At 42.9% G+C, this 22264-nt stretch overlaps 1 protein-coding gene across 6 annotated transcripts in view; it reads right to left on the bottom strand.

The window, feature by feature from the left end:
- Positions 1-22264, bottom strand: part of KCTD1 (potassium channel tetramerization domain containing 1) — a 116589-nt gene that overhangs the window by 72764 nt on the left and 21561 nt on the right. The window contains exon 1 of one of the 6 annotated variants that reach the window (XM_084849646.1): positions 1-676. The exons of 3 other annotated variants lie outside the window; for them this stretch is intronic. The gene's annotated coding sequence lies outside the window, so the exon portion shown is untranslated. Of the gene's footprint in view, positions 677-22264 lie in introns of those variants that run through there. 2 more of the 6 variants (XM_084849645.1, XM_084849641.1) reach the window with 2 other exon arrangements.

The following is a 22264-nucleotide window of genomic DNA, read 5'->3' as shown; positions in this document are numbered from 1 at the left end:
CAAGCGCGGCGATCCTCCTCCCTCACGGCGAAGGCATCGAGGATTCTTCGGCGAGCCAGACACGTTAGGCTGCGGCTGGAATCGGAGACGGCGGAGCTCGCCAGGCGGCGGCTGACTCGTCCGAAAAGGGGGGTCCGGGGGCGGGAGTGGGTCCCAAGCGGGCTCTTCGTCGTCCCCTCGCCCGAGCGCCTGCCGTTGCTGCAGATCGGGGCGGGGGGGCGATCGGAGCCTGCGAATGTGCCGGGCAGGCTGTGTACAAAGGAAGGAAGCCCGCTTGTTTCCTGCCTAGCGCTAATAAGCTGGAGGAAGCCAGCAGCCAGTAGCAGAGGAAGCCGCCAGGGCTAGTAAAACCCACGCAGTCCGCAGCCAAGAGGCAAATCTCGAGCTATTCCCAGCCTGCGGGGACGGGCAGCTGCAGCGCGCGCGCACACACACACGGCACAGCCTGGCCCTGCAGAGCGCAGCGATCAACATTTCTCTCGGTTACACACGCACACACATCTGCCCCCTGCTACTCCCGGTTCCTTCCTAGCTTTCCACAACCCTCCAAGCCCATGTCTAGGTTTTCAAGCAGGCGTCTCCCTCGGGCAATACGGGACGCTGCAAGCCCTCGCGCTGCCGCAAACCGCCCTCAAGTTAGTACCCGCTAGCAGCCCTGCTACCAATTTTCCTCCCTTCCTCCTCGCTTCTCCCACCCACCCAAAGTTCATTTCCGCATCCATTTCCAGACGCCTCAAATCCTTCCCTAACTTTCAGGCATAGACTCGCCTCTCTACGCTTCAAAACGCTTTTTTGCCGCTTTATTTCGAAAGGAGGATGGGGCACCAAAGAAGGGTCTTTCGCAACAACAAAAGCAGCATGCTCTGGGGGAGGGGGTGCACAGCGAAGTAAGCCACGTGTTGATGGGCATCCTAACCATTCGTTGCTGTGACTGGAGGAAATACGTCTGAATTTGCCCGTTGTCGCGTACTCAGGCCGTCACCCACTCTTCCTCAATGAGCGCAAACACCCCCGGCCACCTCACAAACTTGGCTATGTCAAACTGACGCCACTGCATCTTTGCTCCTATGGAGTAAATATCTTTTCACTCACTCTTTTGATACTGTACTTTCACCTGGAACACAATTCTGGGGAAATCTTGTTCAGCTACGGACAAGTCACAACGAGTAATCACAACACCCCAGATATGATTCACAGATAAGGCCAGAGATGACAGTTTATTGTTGCCCTGATCCTTAAAAAGGGCTGGGAGGTAATTTGCCAACACCAAAGAGCACTTTGATTTATTCATTTTGTTTAACTGTGAAAGGGAGTGGAACCCATTTTGGGAAAGCCAGGTGACAGCTGCTGACTGATCCAAAAGCCAAAATCACATGTTCAGGACTCAATCCTATCCCTGTTTGGACCAGAAAAAAACTCCTACAACTCCCAGCATTCCCCACCATGGCTAGCTGGGGAATGCTGGGAATTTTATGACTTTTGTCTAAGCATGCATAGGATGGCACCCTTAAAGTCTTTTCCAAATCCCAGCAAATGGGAAAGGTCATACTTAAAAGTAACATTTTCTCCACTTCCTGCCAGAAAGACCCCACCCCCCTACACCAAGAAATGAAATTTTAATGTTAGGTTAATAGGAATTCCAGGAAGAACTATCTTAAACATTTATTTTATTTAATTCTCCATTTATAACTACCACCAGCAGCCCCTTCATCAGCTTTAAAGTAAGCTGCATGGCCTGGAGTAGAACATATCTCCTGATCCTATGCATGTTTACTCAGAAGTAAGTCCCAAGGAATTCCAAGTGCATTTAATGCCAGCTAACCTTTCAGCTAATGTGTTGCAGCTTCAGGTGTAGGGTTAAAACTGTTGTAGAATTATTTGACTTAAATCTTTAGTTCATATGAGTTACTTGCAAGCCTATTGTTAAACAGGCAAACAACAATTATCACTCTCTCAGTCTTGGAAAAACAGTGTTGCAATTAAAATGTGCAGGTGCACATGGTATCCATTAACACATCCTGGGAAAAGATGTATCAGGTTATTTCAAGTCCTTTACTTCAATCTGTTGAAGCATCTTTAACCCATTTTGGAGCCATTTCTTTAATTGTCTGTTTCATAGAAAGCTGCCTTATGTCAGACCATTGTTCCATCTAGCTCAGTATGGTTTACACTGAAACCTCGGAGAGCCACTGCCAAAGACTATTTTTTACCAGCCCTACCTAGAGATGCCAGGGAAGAGACCTGCATGCAAAGACTTGGTTCACACATCACACTGCGATTGTTTAACCCAGGAATTTCCAGGAATGTTTAAGCCAGGAATTTCCAGGAATGAGTGAAGCGATGAGTGTGCTACCTCCCCCCCCCCCACACACACACATATGGATCCTGCTTTAAATTAACAGTCCATGAACACCCTATTCCTGGGTTGTTTCCTGACCTGCAAACCTGGAAACTCTGGGTTGTTTATGGGTTAAACCAACAATTGCCTATGGTCTGTTGTTGAGTTAACTTTGGGTTGTTCAACTCATAAACAACACAGGGTTTCCAGGTTTGCACATCAAAAAACAATCCAGGAACAGGGTGTTCCAGTTGTTAATCAAAAACCGAAAAGACAACATGGGGGAGGCAGCACACTCATCGCTCTGCTCATCCCCAGCAACTCCTGGGTTAAACAACTTGGGAATTGCAGCATGGCATGTGAACCAGCTCATAGTGTGTGCTCTATTGCTTTGTCCCCTGCTCTGAGTTTGTAAGTCTCTCTCTAAGAATATTGTCAAGGTCCCAATAAAATATTCAAGGGCTGTTATTTCAATAGACTTGTGTGAGTTAAAAAAGAAGCTATAGGCCATTATTAGTTTCCTAGAAAATCACTAAGGTCTTATATACACATGGCCCCAAAACTTGTTTCTCCAAGTACCAATTGGATGTTGGGCAACACGAAGCAATGGTGAACGAGACTCCTGTACCTTTCATTGTTGTGTAAAGGAATCTGAGCTTTTCTGGCTCCTGCATGACAGGTTGTTCCTGCCAAAATTCTCTTTTCTATACACAGTTACTTAGGTTGCAGTCCTATACCCACTTGACACCAAATTATTTAGGGTGGTTAAAATAAAATGGGATTGTGAAGAGCTTCGAAAGAATCTTTCCAAACTGGGAGAATGGGCATCTGAATGGCAAATGCGGTTCAAGGTAAGCAAGTGTAAAGTGATGCACTTAGGGGCAAAAAATCCCAACTTCACATATGAGATGACGGGATCTGAGCTAGCAGTGACTGACCAAAGAAGAGAACTTGGGATTGTGGTGGACAGCTCAATGAAAATGTTGAGCCAGTGTGTGACTGCTATGAAAAAGGCAAATTCCATGTTAGGCATAATTAGGAGAGGAATTGAAAATAAAACTGCTAAGATCATACTTCTCTTATACAAATCTGTGGTGCAACCACATTTGAAATACTGTCTGCAGTTCTGGTCACCACACCTAAAAAAAGACATCATAGAGCTGGAAAAAGTGCAGAAAAGGGCTGGGCAACTAAAATGATTGAGGGGCTGGAGCAAGTGCCCTATGAGGAAAGCTTACAATAGCCAAGATTGTTTAGCCTGGAAAAAAGGTAAATGAGAGGAGACATGACAGGTGTACAAAATTATGAATTGTGTGGAGAAAGTGGATAGGGAGACATTTTTCTCCCTCTCTGATGAAGCTGATTGGTGGCAGATTCAGGACAGATAAAAGGACATACTTCTTCACACAGCACATAGTTAAACTATGGAATTCACTTCCACAAAATGTAGGGATGGTCAGCAATGGCTTTAAAAGGGGATTGGACAAATTCCTGGAGGATAAAGCTATCAGTGGTGACTGGTCCTGATGGCTCTTTGCTGACTCCAGTATCAGAGGCAGTACACCTATGTACACCAGTTCCTGGGGAACATGGCTGGGAAGGTACTGTTGCACTCCTATCTTGGTTGTGGGTTTCTTGTGGGCAGCTAGTTGCCCACTGTGTGAACAGAATGCTGGACTAGATGGACCTTGGTCTGATGCAGCATGGCTCTTCTTATGTTCACTTACCTGGGAGTAAGTCCCATTGAACTCCGTTGGGCTTACTTCTGCATAGCTTAAATGAATATTTCCCAGCTTACAAATACACATGTTGACAGTTCATAATACTTCCTTAGAATATGAGGTGAACATTACACCCCTGAAAGGTGTTCTCTGGCTTGGATTTGAGCTGAGCAAGAGAAGAAATAAAGCATTTTTGCTGCAGCATTTTGTGCCAACTGAAATAACATAGAGCTTTCTGTGTTGTTTTTGCTGCAACAGACTTCTGGATGTTTTTTCAAAGGGAGCCCCAAATAAAGCATGTTAGAGTAGACCAATCTTGAATTAACTAAGGCATGTGTCACCATGGCCTTCTTTAGGATTAGATGCAGCTGATACACCATCCTAAGTTGGGCAAAAGCACTCCTGGCCACAACTGCCATCTGAAAATCCAGTAGCAAAGCCCTGTTAAGGAGAGCTTCCCAAATGTAAATCTGATGCTTCAGTGAGAGTCTAATCTCCTGTAACAGGCCATAACCTTATTCCTGAATTCCTACTGACCAGGATGGTCTGGTCGATAGTATAAAAATCCACTGAGAGGTCCATCAGAAACAACAGATGCATTCCCGCGTCTAGTTCCTAGTGAAGTTGATCAACTAGGGTGACCAAGGCAATCCAGCTCAGAAACAAGACTAAAAAGTATCTGGATAATCAGTTTCATCCAGAAGTCCATGGCATGCTTCTCTTGCTTGGAATGTCAATTGAGATTTTGGACATATGTTGTCAATGTTCAGCAAACCAGGTACTGAAAACTAGCTTCTCTGTAGACATACACAGAAGTTCTTTTAATGTTAATCACTTATCTAGATTGCTGTGAAACCTCATGAACTCAGCTGGTTGGTAGGCACGTGCGCATATGTTCTGCAACTACAATTTCCATAGGGAAATACAGTAATGTACATATTTATAGTGGTGTAATGATAAATTTTGAAGTTCACGCACTCACCATGACAGTCCCCATAGCCACACATCTAAGAGCCCCCAAATACAGGCCATTGTGTTGATCTCTCTCTCCGTATTAAATATGTCTTTTGTAGGTCTTGTATAAAGCTATGAGCTAATTCCCATTCTAGACCACCCTATACCACCCCACAGTAATTCGCATTACAACAGGGATAGCTCACAATAATATATTGTTGGTGGGAAAATCCATTTCTATTCAGCTCCTGTGAGGATTGGAACTATACTCAGAGGGAAGAGGGAAACTTCTTCTCAGAGGGAATAGGGGAACTTCTTCTCAGAGGGAATAGGGGTGTGTGGAGAGGGGCGGGGGGTGGCAGATGATGACATTAGCCTGGTTCTCATAACAACAACCCAGAGTATGGGTCAAGTATGGTTTGTTGTTCAATTGTGCATTGTTGTTATGTACGAACACTGCACTATGGCTTACCTATGGGTTGTTAACCATGAACAACCCAGAGTTCAAAACCCAACAACAAACTATGGGTTTTCTTCCTGTTCATGGTTAACAACCCATAGTTAAACCATGGTGTAGGGTTTGCATGTAAAAACAAGCCACAGTTCAACAACTCACAATTCAATGACAACCCACACTCAGTCGTACTCTGGGTTGTCAGTACATGTGAACCAGGTCAATGGCTAGAAAAAGTATGGCCCTGATCACAGGAAAGGGCTATGCTTGTCTCCCTGCACTCCCTCTTGCTATTCCTATGTTCTATACAGTTGTCATGGGGTGGGGGGAAGGAGAAAAGCCACTAGTCTATATGAACTAGCCCTATATTTTCCCATATGACTGTGTAGCTATGGAGGCCAGGACTACTCTGCACAAATGTTTGGTATAATGTACGGAACCATTGTTTTGCCACAAGTTGGGCTTTGACATGTGAAACATTTCCTTTAAGCAGGTTGGTCTCTCTCTTTCTCTCTCAGTAAAATGTAGTTGCTCAAGAGATTTTTGCATTCCTTATTCAAACAAAAGCAGGTATGTTACCCTGACAGTTTTATTAAATTGCCTAAAAACTTTGCCTCAGGCTAATATAGCCAAAATATTGACCTGTTAACCACAAACAACCCAGGAAGAGAACCCATGGTTTCTTGTTGGCTTGTGAATTCTGGTTATTCATGGTTAACATGGTTCTGGTTGTTCATGGTTAACAACCCATAGTCAAAATGTAGTGCATGGTTCACATATAACAAAAATCCACAATTCAACAACCCATGATTCAACAACAACCCATACTCAGCCCATACTTTGGGGTTGTTGTTACATGCAAACCCAATCACTGTGTCTGGCAATCAAAAAGTCCTGGGCTGGCACTTTAACCCTGTGAGCCCTGACTCCACTACACCACTGCATATATACAGCCCTATTAGCGTGCATTCACCAACATTACAAACTGTGCGAGATCTCTTAGAAAACAGATTAACTTTTTCTGAATACCAGCCAAGCCAGTTCTTAAATAGTGAGCCTATTTCAAATCAAGCTGAGAATAAACATAATCAAAATATGTAACATTTGAGGAAAAAACGGTTACAAAACATACCAATAAAAAGGCAGGTGGAATGGGATGCAAAACTGCAGCCATTTATCTCAACCTACTAAACTTTGTGTTGCAGTTAAGCCTATCAATAGTAACAGTCACTAAGAGATTAACAATCTGATTTTATACTGCGTTAAGTGCTCTTCTTAAGCCGATTGGAAACAATGATCTAACATACACCTCATTCTATTTAGGAGCTGCCTGCACCTAAAGTTGACAAAAGAAAAAAGAAGAAAGAAATTGTTTTCTTTTCCTCACTGTTAGGTGAAGAAAAATTGCCAATGACCTACAAACTGCTTGGGAAATGGAGGTCAATAGCAACATTTCTGGGGTAACACTTCTCCAAATATGTGGAGAATAGGGATGTACAGATTTTGTAAAATCCGTTCCACCTGCGTTTTGTGGATTTTCAGATGCCTTTTGTTCTGTTGCCTGCTCAGTGATGGAATCAGATTTTTTCCAATTTGCTGAATTTCCCAAAGTGTGCAAATCCCCCCCCCAGTGTGCAAATACTGTACAAACTGTGCCAATACTCCCCTCAAATGTGCATTTCCATGCTTTAGCCTACGGGGGGAAATGTGTATTTTTAGCTGTTTGTTTTAATTTTACATATTTTTCTATGACTAAATTTTCATAACATTCTGGAAAGTAAAAAGAACAAAAAACGAACGGTCCACAAGTCTGAAAAATCTGTGCGTCGCAGGAAATGCCGGTCTGCCGTGGAATCCAGGGGTCAGATTCACAGAAATCCAAACGCATTTGATTCCATTGTGGATTTCTCCAACATCCCTAGTGGAGAAGGACTTAAATATTTCTTATGATCTGAAGTGAGCTATATTCAGATAGATAGCTTGAAGTGGCCTTTCACCATATCAGCACTAAAAGCAGATACTATAATAATTTATATCATCCCTCAGCTTGAGATATCAAACTATAATACAGGAATGCAGACCTCAGGCCCACAGCCCAAAACTGGTCCTCTGCAGTTCCCCAAATGGCCCCAGCCCCTTTCCTTCAACTATCAATAGTTTGGTGGCTTCTTGACTTTTGTGCAGTGTTTTCCCATTCTAAAAGGCTGAAAAGGCTAGTAACTGGCAGGAAAGGCTATAAGATAAAATATGTTGGTATTTTCAGTCCTGCCCCTTTTGCCTTTGGCCCTGCCCACCAGTGGAATGTGGGCAGGGACAAAGGCCAAAGTTTCTACCAAGAGCTTCTCTGAAATACAGTTCAGCCCTCAGGCTGAAAGAGGTTCAACCCCCCCTGCTATAATATTGTCTGTTTTAAAATTAATCCTATGCAGAGTTAGGCCCCTTTTAAGCCAAAGAAATCAATAGGTTTCCAATGCCTACCTCTGCAAAAGGGTAGGCTGTGATCTTATGCACACCACATGATAGAGGATCTGTTGAACTCAGTGGAGTTAATTTTGAGCAAAGATGCATGGGATCAGGCTGCATGGGATCAAATCCTTGACTACATGAAGTGATTATCTGACACTGCACATAGTCAAGACAGTTCTTTTTAAGGATTCCATCTGTTCACTTTATCTGGACAGCAACACATCAAATCCCAAGCCAAAGCTTCATTTGGAAACACTAAGTTTATCTCACCAGTTCAAGCGGTAAATGCATGTGTGTGTATGCACGTACATGTAAAAATGAACCAACCTGGAAGGCCAGATCAACAGTAATAGCCCCGAGCAAACAGAAGGAGGATGAGGAGGAATAAAAAGGTTAGCTTACGGCAGACTCTTCAATTTTGCCTACCTATCCTTCACTTTCAGAAGCAAAAGGTCATCTTAATAATGATATGTGGACAAGGAGCCAAACGATTACATCTTTTTCTCTGACAGAAAATTAGGTTAGCTTTGAGCTTGAAGGCAAGGAAACGATGAGATTTAAGCACAGCTCTTAGGCCTGGTATCAGCACTTCTGTTGCCATCGCTAGTCAGACATCAGAAGACAGACACCACAAGTGCACCTGATCTAAACAGGTCATAAACAAGATCAAAAGAAATCAGTGCCATTTGGACTGTAGGGAGGAGAAATCAAATTCATACTCCGCAAATGCTTCTTGCCTTAAAAACATGGGCACTTTCAAGCAAGTTTTTGGAAACATTATTAGGACATATATCCAGATATTAGAGTCCCATGCTTGGTCCAGTGTGTGTCTGGAAAACCAGTAGTTCAGGAAACTAGCAAAATGGTTACCTTCAAATGGAGGCAGCAGTTTGGAGATTTCACAGCATGACCACTAATATAGTCTGCATAGCCCACACTGACCCTGAGCTCCCTATTGCCTATGATTTGGAAAAACCAGAACAAGTGGGGAACCAGTGCATAATGGAATCGCCACTAGAACATACAGTCAGGGCCAGAAATATTGGAACAAGGATAACTGTTTTGGCAGTTGGCCTCTGTACACCACCACATTGAAGTTCAAAGGAAACACACCCAGATGGGAGCGAAGTCAGGACTTTCAGCTGTAATTCAAGGGGTTTGACAAAAGTGGGGCACTAACCATTCAGGAAGGACAGCCAGTGGCATACACACACACCCATCGTTGGTGGCTCATAAGTAATGGAATGAATGGCTGACAAGCAGCTGCATGGCCAGGTGTGGCCTGTTTCCTGGGTACCCCATGACCAATCAAGCAGATAGAAGGCCTGGAGGTGGTTCTGAGTGTTACATTTGCATTTGGTAGCTGTTCACTGGAACTCCCAACATGAGGTCCAGAGAGGTGTCCATGCAAATGAAGGAGGCCATCATTAGGCTGAGGAAACAAAATGAACCCATCAGAGAGATAGCAAAAACAGTGGGAGTGACCAACACAACAGTTTGGAACATCCTGAAAAAGAAGGAATTAACTGGCAAGCTCAGCAACAGCAAAAGGCCTGGAAGACCACGGAAGACAACTAAAGTAGATGACCGCAGAATTCTGCTCATGGTGAAGAGGAACCCTTTCACAACATATAGCCAGTCGAGAATGCTCTTGAGGAGGTAGGCATGTCATTGTCAACATCTACAGTCGAGACAGCTTTATGAATGTAAATACAGAGGCTTCACAACAAGGTGCAAACCAGTGCTAACGCTCAAGAACCGAAAGGCCAGATTAGCCTTTGCCAGCAAACACCTAAAAAAGCCTGCCCAGTTCTGGATTAAGATTCTTTGGACTGAGGAAACCAAGATTAACTTGTTTCAGAATGATGGGAAGAGAAAGTATGGAGAAGGAAAGGAAAGCTCATGATCCAAAGCATACCACATCATCTGTCAAACATGGTGGAGGCAATGTTATGGCATGGGCATGTATGGCTGCCAATGGAACCAGGTCACTGGTATTTATTGATTACCTGACTGCTAATAAAAGTAGCAGGATGAATTCTGAAGTGTATAGGGCTATCCTTTCTGCTCAGATTCAGCCGAATGCTGCCAAACTGATAGGACGCCGCTTCATATTGCAGATGGATAATGACCCAAAACATACATCAAAAGCTACCCAAGGGTTCCTCAAGGCAAAGAAGTGGGATGTTCTTCAATGGCCAAGTCAGTCACCTGATCTCCACCCAACAGAGCATGCTTTTCACTTACTGAAGACAAGACCGAAGGCAGAAAGACCCACAAACAAGCAGCAGCTGAAGGCAGCTGCAGTGAAGGCCTGTGAAAGCATCTTGAGGGAGGAAACTCAGCATTTGGTCATGTCCATGGGTTCCAGACTTCAGGCAGTCATTGACTGCAAAGGGTTTTCATCCAGGTATTAAAAGCGATCCTTAAGTTTGAAATGATGTTCGTTTGTTCCTTTACTTATGAGCCATCAACGATGGGTGTATGTGTATGCCACTGGCTGTCCTTCCTGAATGGTTAGTGCCCCACTTTTGCCAAACCCCTTGGATTACAGCTGAAAAACCTGACTTCGCTCCCATCTGGGTGTGCTTCCTTTCAACTTCAATGTGGTGGTGTACAGAGGCCAACTGCCAAAACAGTTATCCTTGTTCCGATATTTCTGTCCCTGGCTGTATGGAACAAAACAGCCATGCTCTGACAACTTTCTAGATGTTGAAGGTTTCAGTGTTTCAAAGCAGACGACAAATCTCTTTAACTCAATACTACTTTATTGTGACTGTTTATTAGATAGCCTCACTAATTACTCCCACTAAATCCTATTAAGTATGTCTTTATTCCTGATCTAGTTTATTGTTCAAATGCCCAATTATTAATAATTAAAAAAAATACACATTCCCATTTCAGCTTTTCTGTCAAATGCCGAGAATATCAAATTTAAACAGAAATACAAACAGGCAAAAACTACAATAGAGACGTTGTTTTTTTCACTGCCATACATTTGAACTGTGTTGAAGAACTGAAGGATGATCACATTTTCATAGCAATGGAAGAAAATGGCTAAATTGAGTAGTTCTGTGATGTCCTACTCTTTGGGTATTTCCTATGGTTTCATCTAGCTTATATAACTTATTTAGTACACACAAAACACTGATTAACACATTTCTAATTATGACACTAATCAACGTAGCAAAGTAACAGAAATATATTACAGGACTGAATATAGACGATGGGAAAAAATGTTCTTGGAAGGCCCTGTAGATAAACTTCCACATTTCATTAGAAGGCAGGGAAGAAATAGATGAGATGTGGAATTATATCTAAAGCTGGAACTGTTTTGTAACACTGGAAGCCTCATTTCAACCAGTGTTTTAATGGAAATATTAAAGTTTTGAATATAATTTTTGATTATTGTATTCTTTTAATCATCTGAATGACTGAAGGACATGATGTGTTTATGTATGGATTTTTCTTCTTATATTAGTAATATTCAGTTAAACTGCTTAATAACTTTCTAGAACATAAGTATATGATATAATAGCCACAATCAGATGTCATGCTGAACTATGGCTTAGCACAATATGAACTAGCCTAGCCTCAACCCAGGCTCATATGCTTCCCCTCCCCTCTTTTTCCCCCATGCCGCCAGGAGGAGGATATCAGGTCCCTTGGTCCTCTCCCTTCGCAGTCACACACCCCAAGGTACCAGGCTTCAGGCTCACTACTTTATTAGTTAAGGACCAGGCCCTTTACAAATGCAAATCCTCAGAGACTCTCAGGCTACAAAAGAAAACAGCTACTCCATACAATCACGAATATCAATAGAGGAGCCAAGTGGGAATTAGAGACTTTGCCAGCAGTTTGAAACAAGAACTTGCCAGCCAGAATAACGTAGGGGGGGATGCCCCTCCCTTACAGCTGTGCCCTCCTACATAGGCCGTCACGCATTGCCAACCAGGTGGAATGTCTGAGCTCCACCTCTAACTTTTCCCACTTCTCTTTGCGCTGGACTCTAGCATCCTTCAGGTCGCACCCCGCACTCTTCTCCTCCGAGACCTGAGTTCTCATGGGGGGGGGGGGCTTCAGGTCGAGCCATCTGTGTGCCAAGTTCCTGAGAAGAATGTCTATCCATATCTGAGCTCACTAGGGAGGAAACCTCCCCCGGTTCTGGCTGTTCCCATTCTGAGTCTGAGCTGCTAACTATCTCCACATACTCAGAATCATTCCTGACAGAGGAGTTCAGAAGCTTGTGGTCCTGCTTTTGATTGACCACAGCTTGTTACGTTGTCCAAACCTAGAACTGTGGTTAATCCAAACTATGCTTAGTTTAAACAAGCCAGCTTTGCATATCATGTTTTGAACTGATAGGAATGATGGGAGTTGCATTCCAACACTTCTGGAGGGTATCAGGCTAGGGAAGACTACTCTAGACCATAATTGAGCATGATGTCTGAATGCAATGACTATGGAAAAAAAATAAGAAAAATAATTAAAAATGCTTAGCAATGGGAGAGGTTTCCTGTTTTCATCAGCAGCATTGGTTGTACTTCTGAGGCCTTTGGCTTGGGTTTTAGCAAATGCCTTTTTCTTACAAAATTGCAGAAACACTATCAAGCCAACTATTGCAATGCAGCAGAACCAATAAATACAGACCCTAGAAGACAATAGCAGCACCTACACATCCTTGAAAGGTAATCACCCGCACAAGACCTTCAATCGGCCAGGGGACCAAGAACCAAGGAGGTTGCACCTTCTGCCTCCCAAGAAGCACATCAGAGGAAGGGGAAGGCCAGCCTGCCCCTGTCCACTGGCCAGAGAAGAAACACAATCTATTGTAAACTTCCTTGAGGATTATTCAATCAAAAGGGAAGATATAATGCTTCTAAATAAATAAATAAGGATGAGAGACTGAGCATATACCTTGGTATATCTGGGGATTTTTTCCTGAGCTGGTGCATTCTAACTACCATATGACTGATTCATGCAGTAAATGTGTTTCTCATCCATCTCAGTTCTTGTGCGTTCCAACTAAGCTTATGCTTAGGAGTCATAAAGTTCTGCCCAAGGGCCAATTCCATAAAGGAAAAGATTAGGAATAGCCACCTAGCTGGACTCAGCATGGGCTTAGATTAGAATAGTACAGTGATTTTGCTTCTTAGCTGCTTGAAAGCCACACTTCCTTATATTAGCTCACTATGGAATTGATAGGGTGAGGAAGAAATCAAGTAATCAAATGTGAAAGATATTACTGTTTTAGCAATTCACTTTTGAGAACAGAGCAAGTACTCCCTTTAAGAACACCAAAGTGTCAGCTGCCATATAGTAAATTCTGTGGATCTCCAATGTGAACTCTCAGTTAGAGGCTAACTCCACTGAAAAATTATTGAGGCGCTAATCCTATGTAGGAGTTATGTAGGAATAAGCCACATTGAACGGTGGGACTTCTAAACATGCTGCAGAGTTTGAATTGTGAATGTGTGAGAGATGGAAGTCATCGCACATGCGTATTTCTCCTTACATGAACCAGTGTTGAACCTTTGACTTTTAGATTTTCTGTTAAAGCCAAGCAACATGTTTGTTTATTTCAAAGAAATGGAGGGCAATATGAAACATCTAGAAATACTTCAAAGGGCAAAAGGTAAAATTGTCTTATCTTATAACTCAGAAAATGTCACTTAAAAAAATAAATAGAACCCAGGTTGAAAATAGGAAATTGAAGAGGATGCCATGCAATTAAATACGTCTTAGTTGATTAATTCTATACATTTTAGTTGATTAAATTGTTATTTACATTTTGCATACATCTGCATACAGGTAAAACAGTAGTTCTGCAACAAGAAGCATACTTTCTTCATTTTTAGATGTATCATACGAGGCATCATCTTAACATAGGAGAAAAGAGATAGAATGCCTCTTTTAATATAGTGCTTGCCATCTGCAGTTTTTAGAAGTACTTGTACTACAAATCTTGTGCCCGATTAATTTGGGGTACCTTTTGGGTTGATTAAAAGTTTTTTAAGGCACAATCCTATGCATGTTTAAACAGAAAAAAAGGCCTACAACTCCCAGCATGCCCCAGCTAGCCATGCTGGCTGGGGCATGCTGGGAGCTGTAGGCCTTTTATCTGTCAAAATATGTGTAGGATTGTGCCCTAACCCATTAAACAGTACACCCATAAAACTGAGAGCTCATTTTCCCCCAATCCCCTGCCCCCCAGTTGCTAGAAACAGTTGGGTATATTCAGCCTGCAGAAGAGAAGATTAGGATAGACTTGACAGCAGTCTTCAAATATCCCTGGAAAACCTCTTGCTCCAGCTAACTCTATTGGTGTTGCACTAGAGGTCCCTTAAGGTAGAACAACATAATTTAAGTTAGCACTAGTGTCCATTTGGATACTGCTGCAATTGTTCAGCACATTAATCTGTTATTCTACTCCTTTTAGGTGGCACCACAGTGAAGTGCGTTCTACAACATCATACTTTCCCCCCCCCAAACTGGTTAATAAAATGGCATCTGGAGGACTTTCAAATGGAGGAGCCATAACAGATGATGCATGTGGTCCCAAGCTCAGTCCCTAGAGTCTCCAGCTAAAGATTATTAGGCAGCAGGGCTGTGAAATATCTGCATTGATATAGACAGAAAGAACAAAAAGGCTATTCCCCCCTCCCCCAATGGCGCCAAGATGGCTTTTTCTATAATTAATTGGAAAAAATATTAACATGTTAAATGGAAATGCACCTCCATCACAACGTTCCAGTGAAATGACTGGCAAAGCTACTGCTGATTTGGCCTCAGGAAGGTCAAGCACTGTTTATTGGCATATCCCTGCTCATACTCTCACTCAGGCAGAAAACTTGATGCATCTAATACAGCCTTGCCCAGCCTGGCACTTTCCAGATGTGTTTGACCGGAACTTCCATAATTCCCAGCCAGCATGACCATTGGCCATGCTGGCTGGAAATTAAGGTAGCTGAGGTCCAACACATCTGGAGGGAGCCAGGTTGGGCAGGGCAGTCTTCTATCTCATAAGCACCATGCATGTTACAGGGGCAATGTAGAATTAGAGGGTGGTAGAATGAGGTCCAGGTCTTTCCTTTGCTGTTTGGAGACCAGCACTGCATAACAGAAATGCAAAGGGTTGGATCCAGAGTAGCGCTAACAGAATTTCATTCACACTGGATGAAGGGGGCAGGGAGGTGATCTTCGCCCATTCCCCCTTCTGCCTGCAGCCCCCAGTGTCATCTCTCATGCTGTTCTAGAGGACTTGCCAGCTTTTCAGGAGGCACAGGGGGCTGGTGGAATCTCAAGGATCCCTCTGCAGGATTCTGGTGCCTTCCATGAATGAAAGGTGCCCTTCTGTTCACAAAATGGGCAATTTGGATTTGACTCAGGTTAATTCATTGTCTCTTTGGCTCTGCATTTACCAAAATAAATTACACACAACATCGCAATCTGAATCAGGTTCACCTTCTTGGATGCACTGGGTGTTTGTGCAAAGACTTGTCTTTCCTAAGACTGGGAGAGAATTAGAGGCATTTATTGTGCACTCACGATTCCTTACTCACAGTTGTTTACAGGCCCTTTAGACAATGACATGATCCCCCAGTTGTGCTTCTGTTTTTTCAAAGCACTTTCCCAGTTTGTTTTAGAACAGGGAAAATGGGATATTATTTATCAAGGTGCTGTTTCTCCTTGTATTTTTGAGCTATTCCACTAGAGCATAGCTCCACCTAGAGGTTATGTAGTAGAAAAACAGGAAAATAAAAGCTCTTCATGTAGAGCTAGGATCTCAATTCTGTGAGGAAACCAAAAGTAGATACAGAGATTAACAGCCTCATGTAGAAAACCTCTTAATGAACCATTCTGTGAATTTGCCAGTTTGCTCTTGAAATCACTCACACTACTTGTTCTAGATTTCTTCACCTTTCACATTGAAAGCAAGCACTCTTTTATGAAGTTCTTTGAAATTCACCATACTTTGCAGGGAGTAGAATCCTTAATATTAGAGTACAATCCTATGCATGTTTATACAGGAAAAAGTCCTACAACTCCAAGGCTCGCTAGGACTTTTTTTCTGTCTAAACATGCATAGGATTGCACCCTTTAAAAGCAAGTGTATTCTAAAGAAACATGCCTGCCCTGCTGCCCATTTCAAAACTAGAGCTGAAGCCAGAATGAAATGGATCCAGAAAATCAGTTTTACTGAAGAGTGCCTGGAATTGATCAATAACCACTCAGTTGAGCATCTTTCCCAGGAAGGGAATGTTGGCAACCAGCCTATAGCAGTTTAGGTCTGGGGTAGGTTTCTTCAGCAGCAGCCTGATCACTACCTCTTTTAAAGAGGCTAGTATCACTTCCTCTCTCAAACAGGAATTTACAGCCTCCTGGACGCAGCTGGGCATCCCCTCCCAATTCGATACAATAAGCCAGGAGGGTCAAGTATACACATGGCTGTCCAAACATGACCAAGTACCTTGCCTGAATCCTCAGGCTGAAACTCATCCAACACAACTGGAGTAGATGGTGCTCTGGACACATCCAGTACTAGAACTGCACTGTCTTGTCTAAGGGCCAGAACAGATAATACTTTAAATCTGTATCTAGCTGTTATATCTTTTTTCATTTTTACTATATCCAGACTGGGACCCTTGCATGGGAGGTAGGAAGCTTTAACCCTCCCCCACCTCCAGTTATGGACCTGATCTGTATTTGGGGCCCTGTGCCTACTCTAGAGTAAAAATGAAGGGGAAAAAAGATATAGCTGCTAGACACAGATTTATAGTAGTGACCCAGTTTACACATCACGACTAACTATGGGTTAAACAACTGGCAGTTAGTCATAGCCATGCTGGACCTAGTGATTGTGGTGCCTCCCATTCACTCATTGCTTCTGTTTTACATCCAGCTTGGTAAACAACCCAGGAACACCTTGTTCCTGGGTTGTTGCCATGATGTGTGAATCCAGCACTCTGGGTTGTTTAGGGCTAAACAATTCAGAGTTTTAACCTCAGAATGACCCATGGCTTGCTGTTGGGTTAAAATTCTGAGTTGTTTAGCCCTAAACAACCCAGAGTGCCAGGTTAGCACATCACAACCCAGGAACAGGGCATTCTTGGGTTGTTTACAAAGCCAAAAGTAAAGCGGATGTGGCAATTCATGGGTTAAACAACCCCGGAATTGCTATTATGTGCATACCAGACCAGTGTCTGTTTTGGTCCTAAATCATGATGGATGGAAGCAACTTTATCTTTATTTTTTATTTATTACATTTATATCCCACTTTCCCCCCACTTAAAGGAACCAAGACAATGTACTTAATCCTCCTCCTCTCCATTTTTTTTCTCACAACAACAACCCTGTGAGGTAGGTTGGGCTGAGAGCCTGTGACTGGCCCAAAGTCACCCAGTGAGCTTCCATGGTCAAGTGGGGCCTGGAACCTGGATCTCCACCACTCTAGCCACTACACCACACTGGCTCTCAAAGTGTATTGTAAATTTGTCACAGTGGTCATGGTGACCAACCCTCTCTCTGGGCTAAACTGCAACAGGCCCCAAAGAAAACTCTGCTGGACAAAACTGTGAAGATGCAATGGAGGGGCACCCACACACTGCACCCTTGTGCCTCACTGCCACAGAATAGGCTTGATAATGAGCTCTAGTTGTGTTCGAGCAGATTTGGCACAAGTGGTCCTGTCCCTGCTTTGTAGCCATTGTCCCACTTGCTTCATTGCCCATGGCGCATATGTATACCAAAGAAGGGGGGACAGTTAGGCTTGATCATGTCAGGTGCCTAGGACATCTTTGTATTTGACAGAGTGACCAGGGCACCGACAGAAGCATCAATAAAGAAGACCACTTTTAAAACCTGGATATAGTCATTTATTATCTCCTTGTTCTCTGATCTTTCAAAGCAAACAGTTTGAAAGATGAATTGTGCAATTCTGTTGGTACTTGTCAGCCATTTCATTTCTGAAGACTTGTTCACCCAGGACAGTTGCGATGGAGGACAATTGCTTCTCTGGGAGGCAGAAGATTTTTCAAGTCTTGCCAATTAGGACATAACTACTTCTGCCTGATAGTATGGCAAATTTCATCCACACAGCCTACTGCCCAAGCACAATCTACAAACAGTGCAACTCCTTTTTTCTTGAAGCAGCCAAAATGCGTATTTGCATCACGACAGTGTGAAAATAAAAGATATTGTAAATGAAAATAATTTACTTTGGATCCAAGACAATGTGTTTGAGGAAAAATCAACTGACATTCAGAATTCTGATTGCTACCTGGCTCTTATATATAGTATTTCTATATCAGATTTTATTAATAGTTGATTTAATTACTTTCTGCTGTTTTTACTGTATGGCACTTTATTGTGTAAGTCACCTTGGGAGGGCTGTTGCCTGAAAGGCAGCCTAGAAATGTTTTAAATGAATAAGGGTACAATCCTATAAATAAGGGTACAATCCTATGGCTGGCTAGGGAACACTGGCAGTGTAGGACTTTTTGTCTGTCTAAACATGCATAGGATTGCGTCCTAAATAGATAAAATAAACCAGTGATTTCCAAGCAGTGGACTGTTACACAGTAGTGGATCACAATAGTTTTATGGATTGTCCCTCAGACTGCCAGATGCATCAGGCAATGGTAGAAAAAGAGGTGAAGGGGCAGGAAAATGCCAAGTAAAGGGATTACACTTTAGCCACTAGATCAACAGATTAGCCATTAGTGAAGAGAAGACACAGTTCTGTTAGTGGTCTACTTAGCAAGAATCAGAGAGGCCACTTTTGTTCCTTCTCAACCGTGGCCATTTTCATTGTGTGTAGTCAATAAAGCAGGATTTACAACATCTATTTTACTGGCATTATTAAATCATTCAGCCTGTCTGCATTGACCAAATTTTTGAAATTCCCCCTTTCTACTTTCAAATGTCCATCTTATAGTTCCCTGCCCTCTTTTTAAACTGGCCTCACCAAAGCTAGATTTCCATTTCCTGAGGGTTTCTTCTTTTTTCCTTTCTTTCTTTTTCTTTCTTTCTTTCTTTCTTTCTTTTGTCTTGCCTTCCTGCTCTATCTCTGGTTTAGGAGTTTGCATAGCTTCTGTGACTCATTATGCTAGTACTTAAGTAGCCCCATGCTGAGTCCAAGGAGTTTAATTTCCTCCTCTTCTTCTTCCCTTCCCCCATATTCAAAGCTATACTATATTTTTACATCCCTGTACACAAGGTGAGGCACTGTACTCTTTCTTTCTCTCTACGGGTTCTACTTTTGTTTTGGTATGCATGGGATTTATCCTCTAACTCCTTTAATCCTACATCTACCTAAACAGTCCACAGGTTTCAGCTTGTTATAATGTAATTCCATTTACAGAACAATTGTTCTGTAAATGGAACTACATTATACTTCTGTAAATAGACTACATTATAGTTCTGGAACTACAGAAAGGAGCATTTTTTTTTATCAGCTAAGGCTGGTATACCAACTACGCCCTTATCTGGACAGAGATAGCCTAGCTACAGTTATCCATGCTCTGATAACTTCTCATCTGGATTACTGCAATGTGTTATACATGGGGCTGCCTTTGAAAATGGTCCAGAAACTTCAGCTAGTTCAAAATAGGGCAGCAAGATTGTTAACAGGGACTGGCCAATGAGATCACATTGCGCCAGTACTTTTCCAGCTACACTGGCTGCCAGTCCATTTCCGGGTCCGATTCAAAGTGCTGGTATTTAACATTCAAAGCCTGTAACGGCTTGGAGCCAGGTTATCTGAAGAATCGCCTCCTCCCATATGTGCCTGCCCGGACCCTAAAATCATCCTCAGTGGTCTTTCTCCATGAGCCCCTGCCAAAGGAAGTGAGGTGGGTGGCTACTGGGAGGCGGCCTTTTCTGTTGTGGCACCCTGGCTGTGGAATGAGCTCCCTAGAAAGGTTTACCTGGCACCTACGTTGTATTCCTTCCGGTGCCAGGTGAAGACCTTTTTATTCTCCCAGGCATTTTAGCTTCTAGTCTTTTAGCTTTGGTGTTTTAAATCTGTATTTTAAATCTCTGCAATGCTGCTAGGTTTTATGCTGCTTGTATTGTTATATTGTAGTTTTAATGCTTTAATATTTTGTATTGTTTTATCCTGTGCTTTTTGGTTTTAAATTCTGTGAACTGCCCAGAGAGCTTCAGCTATTGGGGGGCGGGGGTATAGAAATTAAACAAACAAACAAATAAATAAATAAAATAGTATGCATGTTTACTTGGAAGTAAGTCCCAACTTATTCAAGGGGTCTTTCTCTCAGATAAATGTACATAGGATTTTAGCTTTAGGGCATAATCCTATGCATGTTTATACAGAAAAGAGTCCTACAACTCCTAGCATTCCAATAGGACTGCACTGGAGACAGCTAGTATGCCCACTGTGGTGTTTTTGCCAGTGGTGGGCCCTGAAATGGGGCATTCCAAGGCATGTGGGACCTAAGAGGTCCCAGGATCGGAACCATTAACTATGCTAGCCAGGACCTATGATAATTAATTTCCCTCCCACTGAAATCAGTGTAGGAGAATTTAAAAACAAAACAATGGAGAAGAAAAGGTATGCTCCAGCCACCTCCCACCCTGGTTTGAGCAAGCTAATAGGGTTTTGGAAGTACTGGATTGTCCACCACTTTCCTCCACCTACCCCGTGCCCCCATTAGGATTGCACTGAAACTAACTTAATGCTCACACATGTAAAACTAGCATGTCAGGAGAAAAGGGACATGCTACATGCAGGGTTTCATTCTTTCTCTCTCTCTCGTTCTTTGTGTTAAGGACCATTCCTTCTTGAACTCTGAAGTGGTAATGTCCCGAAACAGCTTTAGCACCTCATTGACTGTTTGCGGGAACAAGGCCTATCTGTGACCATGACAACGTGAAACCCAGTGCACTGAGAGTCTGCTTTCTGGCTATGTGTATGGATCACATGCAGGAGCAGAAGGAGGAAAAGGAGATTCTCTCTTTGCTTCTAAGGTTTGTTCTCTGAGCAAGGACAGAGGAGGCCAAAAGTTCAAACGTGACTTTCATCAGCTGTGCTCCTTATAAACATCCACTTTTTCCCTCACAGAATTAAAAAAAAAAAAAAACTGGAGAGAAAAGATATATAAGAGGCATGTCATGTCAATATGGCTGAACACCCTCTACAGAGAGGACTGCAGCCCAGAATGTCATTTGAGCCAGTGCTCAGTCCAAAAATGTTGCTTGAAATGCCAAGACTCCATCCCTGAAACATGTTGAGGTAATAGAGAGCAGTATATTGCTGAATACACACAGAGTGTCTTTCCTTCACAGCTCTCATTAATAGTCAGGTCTAGAGACGTGACTTCTGGAGAGGCCTGAGTCCCATTGCTTCATTTTAAAAATGAACGGATGCTCTAGGCCCCAGAAGGGCAACTACATTTGATGGAGGGCCATTTTGACAGTGTATGTGTATATACATGTACATTGTATATGTAAATGTATATACCGTCCAACGGGCAGATGCCCCCTGGCTGGTTTACAATCACAACCCCCCCCCCCAAATAACAACCAAAACAATAAATACAATAAAAACATTTTTAAAATATAAAATATTATAACATTAAAAATATTGAAGAGATAGCAGTGAAGTTAATAACCAGAGCAACAGATTAAAGATTAAATGCCGGCTGGAAAAGGAAGATCTTAACCAGGCATTTAAGTGTATACAATGAAGACAGCAGGGGGTTTCTCCACGACAGTGGAAGGAGAAACAAATGGAGGATTATCCGGATTTTCCTAGGAATCGGCTTTGGTCTGCACAGGGCTCGACAAGTGAGTGCACCGCACTAGCATAAGTCGCTTCACAGAACAGACGTCCAGGTGGGGGTGTGTGTGGAGTGAATGTCATCTGACTGGCAGGGGCTGCTCAACCAATAAGTGAGGCTCCCACCCCTGTCCCCCCACTTTCTCCTTCTATAAAATCCTGGGAGGTTTCCTCCTGTGTCTCGACAAAAGCACTCTCTTTCTCTCCCCACCTCTTGATTACTTCCTTAAAGCACCAAACATTACAGAAACACAGCTGTAGATCCTTCTCTCTCCCTCTCTCAGCTCCCAATGCTGCTGCCATCAAACAAAGCTCTGCATTAACTACTGGATTACAGCTGGCAAAGTCTTCAGAGCCTTTAGGAGATTTAACCGTATGAATACTGGAAGCATCCTGGCTCCAACCAGCCCTTTTTCTAATCTCCTTTCTTATGAAGTTCCCGATGCTGCAAAGAAGTGAAGCTGCGAATTAATTACTTCCAAAATGAAAGGAACTAAACATCAAAGACAGGCCTCATTGAACACAATGGAAGT

Source organism: Heloderma suspectum, chromosome 4 (assembly GCF_057233095.1).
Source record: "Heloderma suspectum isolate Gila_16-S chromosome 4, 16-S_ref, whole genome shotgun sequence".
Taxonomy (NCBI): domain Eukaryota; kingdom Metazoa; phylum Chordata; class Lepidosauria; order Squamata; family Helodermatidae; genus Heloderma; species Heloderma suspectum.
This window is presented reverse-complemented; position numbering and strand designations above follow the sequence as displayed.